Below are 3,987 nucleotides of genomic sequence, written 5' to 3' on the forward strand. Positions count from 1 at the left end.
TTATTTTTTATGTTTGCAACTATTGTTCTTGCCAGGAGAAAATTTGCATCCTTATCTTCACTAAGTCTGAAATACTAGGAGGTTTTGGTGTGAATTTTTGTGCTGCTTCAAGAGATAAATTTCATCATGCGACATGGAGCTGTAAACAAAATTAACTGTGAATTTCTAGGAACCAACAAGGAAGTCTGTCAGATAACTGATACCGACATCTTAATAAAGCCTAAATAGGAAGATCTGTTCACTCACACTAGGTGTTTGTGTTCTAGACTGTTTCCTCTCCCTCCCCCTCTGAGATACCTTTGCCAGTCCCTCTCTCAACCCACTTCTTAGGGATATGTGTTTTCTGTTTGAACATAAAATTACATGTAATAGCTGAATATCTATGGTACTGGTGGTTGCCTTTTCTCCTCTGTACGGTAGTTGCCTGCTCTTTCTCTTGCCACAAGTAATTTGTGGGACTTCCACCTGAACTTGATCATGAAAATTCTGAGTTTCAAACATTCTTCTTTGCTTCCCTGCTAGGCAGCCAGTTTTGCAAAACAATTAAGGGAGGGCCAACATTAGGCCCACCTAAAAGCTGGAAATAGAGGGGATCAGGAAAAGGGGTTCTTGAAATCAGCATTGCCTGGCAGACAGTTTGATAGCAGAGCCGTTATAATTATGAGCTGTCTCAATTGCAAAGGATCTGACCCCTATGCTTCTCTCAGAACGAAAATCCACAGCATACCCCTCAGAATGCTAGCACGCCATTCTTGTGTCTTGTCCAACATGGATTTTGATAAGATACTTTGATAAATCAGGTGTCTTACCTATGTCAGCCTTCCTTGATATAAGTATCTTGGTTTTGCAATCCATACTGAGGTGAAAAGTTTTGGTCGTATGGAAGTTTTCTGGTTAATAGTGCTGTTTACCTGTTAGAGCTTTAAACATTGGAGTATATTTTTAATCATTAGTCTGCAAGCTCTGAATTTTTTTTTTCTTCCACAGACCGCATATGTTGTGTTGATCAAGATGAGTTGGGATGGCACAGCTAGAATGGGCAGGAGGAGAACTTGTAGAGATCCTAAGCAGAGCCAGGATACTCATCACACAAATCACTGAGGGATGATGATTACTTTTGAGTATATAATAAACGTATTCCACAGTGCAAATGTGTAACTGTGTGGGAAAGGATTTTTTTGGACTTGGACCAGAGATTTGCTATAAAACAACTTCTGGGATGTTTTTCAAGAGATAAAATGTAAATACTACTGTATCATAGATCATAGTAATGGAGGTTCAGGTTTAACCTTTAGGTTACTGTTCAGACACCACACCCATCCCAAAGAAATGCCACACCTTCACTGTTGTGTCACTAGAAGTAACCTGTGCCAACCTTAAAGGATTGATTTGATTCTAGGCTTGGTTTATTAAAAAATGTTACAGCAAGTCATGAATTAAGTGGGATATGAAATCAACAAATAGCATCTTTTGAAACCAAGAGGGCTATGTTTTACAAGCAGATGATTTTGATCACATCCTCATGGTTCTATTTGGTATTTTAAAATTCATTCTTAATTTGCAATAACCCCTGGGGAAAATATTTTAAGTAAATAAACCTAACTATTTATTCTGATACACATAAAATCACTGTGACGTGTAAGCATACTCTGCCTCTTGAGCCTCTGGATAGCTGAATATATCTAATCAAGGGTTACAGTTTTGTTACTGTTTTCATACAAAATCAGAGCTTCAACTTTTTATTAGAAACAGCTTGTGCTCTGCTGTGTTGTTCTTCTAACTCACTATGTTATGAAAATCAACTGTAGTTATCTTTCTGATAATTTGCAATGTTTTTATTTTCAGATCCAAAACTGTATCACAAAAAATACTAAAAGATACCCTTTGAACATACAAATGTTGTTTTTTTTGGTTGGGTTTTTTTTTCTCTTTAGCTACCATAAATACACCTTAGCAATAAATGTGATGTACAAAGATGTATTATATACAAGTGCATCTCTCCTGTAGTACTTGCTACTCCATCTCATATTGCGTAGTCCAAAGATGTAACTGTGGTAACTTCTCCTTTTGGGACAGCAATAACAAACTTTCAGTAAAAGTTAAATTCCAAAGAAAATAATGTTATACACACAAAGGAATCACAGATATTCAAGCTTGGCAAAATCCTTAATGAAGTGAGTACAACTGGGAGCTGTGAGGGCAGGAAGGTCTTCTCTCAGGAGAAAACCACCAGACAGGTTCATCTTGTCTCTTTAGCAGTGAAACTGCCATTTTGCAAGGACTTATTTTCACTTGTACTCCAATTTTTACTTATGCATTCCTAGTGAAGATGTAAGACCTGGTGAGGTCAAAAAATCTTACAAACTTTTCTCCCACCAGGCAAAGGACTTGCATAGATGTTTGTGTGCTGGTGTTCCTTCTCTTCATATATACACTTACTTGAGAAACTGTGGAGTACCTAAATCCTAGCACTTCACAGATCAGGGGAACTGTCCACACCTGTCAAGCACCCTGGAAAACTGAAATACAGAGAATATATCAAGAGTTGGGTGTTCATAACAACTTGCCTTGCATCACAAAGCAATTCATTTCTATGTGGAAGCAATGAAGTGGGGAGACGAGGGCAGGTTTTAAATATAATTGCAGTTATTATTAACAACAATGGAGTTGATTTAGGCCTGAAAAGATATTAAAACAAGTTTAATTAGTCAAAGTATAGTAACACAGGGTTCTTAAAGGGAGGAAATGAGAGCCCACTATTCTGTGGCCTGCTCAGGCTTGACTGCAGTGATGCACAAATCTGTAGCATAAGCTATTTTCCTATTTACTTTACATTTACCCGTTTTTAAAATGATGAGCAAATGGAGCTTGAGGACAGAGTTGTGTTTTGAAACATCCCTGTGCAGCTCAGCTGGAACCAAGTGTTTGGGCTTTCCTGTGCAGGACACTTTCAGCTGAGTGGTGCCTGCTCTTTGGCCCTAAAGCTGGAATTCTGCTCCTGTTCTAAAGCACGCTTGTGCCTCCAGGCAAATCCCCTGATATGTCTGATGTTGACAGATGGTCTGAACTCTATCCAATACTTTGGATGATTCAGGGAGCAGCATAGTCCTGGGATCTTTCTTCAGTGGCATTTTCCTCATTCACCACAGGAGCTCTGGAATCTTCACTGGGTCGCTAGATCTGCCCAGCACCAGGTCAGCAGAGGTCTCTTCCAGTTCCACCTCCAACTCTTCTGGTGGGCTTTAAGTCTCCTCTGCACTCACAAGACTTTCAGGAGGAGCTGGGCCTTCTTACAGTCTGAATAGTGAGCTCGCAAGTCCTGCAAGAAGAAATGGTGAAATAAGCAGTAAGAGCAAAATGACTATATCCTGCCTGGGAAGCAGTGGATGCCGTGCTCTTCCAGTATGGATTCTCCTGAGAAAGTGTTGCATGTTCTGCCCAGTTTCATTTGCAAATATATATTCCTTTATTTCTTTGTAGACATTGCACTATGATGTCAATTCTATTAGCTGAGAAATCCTTATGCAGAGGTGTCATGGTTTAGTTCCAGCCAGCAGCAGGAATGGCCAGAAAGGGAAGCATTGCACATTCTTTGCATGTATTCTGGTGTCTGCATCAGGGTATGGAGATTTCCCGTCTTGCTCCTCCACCCAGATGATAGATGGGAAAAATAAAAGGTAATGTTCAGAACAGTTGTTTGACAAGGAGAAATGAAGTCTTACAAAGAGAAGTTTTGCTCCCATCTGTGAATCTGTGGTGCACATACATTTTCCCATCAGTTGCAGCAATGCTGAAAAAAGCATACAGCTAAGCTTTTCTGTTAAGAAGTTCTTAGAAGTGTGTGTATGGCAATGTGTTTGGGCTGCTTTGCTGCTCATGCATTCTGATTCATCACGAACTGTGGTCTCTGGGGCATAACATATGTGATCCGCTGCACTGTGACAGTCTTACCTGTTGGAAAGTGTTTGCATGGACGCACAGCCTTGT

The sequence above is a fragment of the Balearica regulorum genome, chromosome 2 (genome assembly GCF_011004875.1).
Source record: "Balearica regulorum gibbericeps isolate bBalReg1 chromosome 2, bBalReg1.pri, whole genome shotgun sequence".
NCBI lineage: Eukaryota > Metazoa > Chordata > Aves > Gruiformes > Gruidae > Balearica > Balearica regulorum.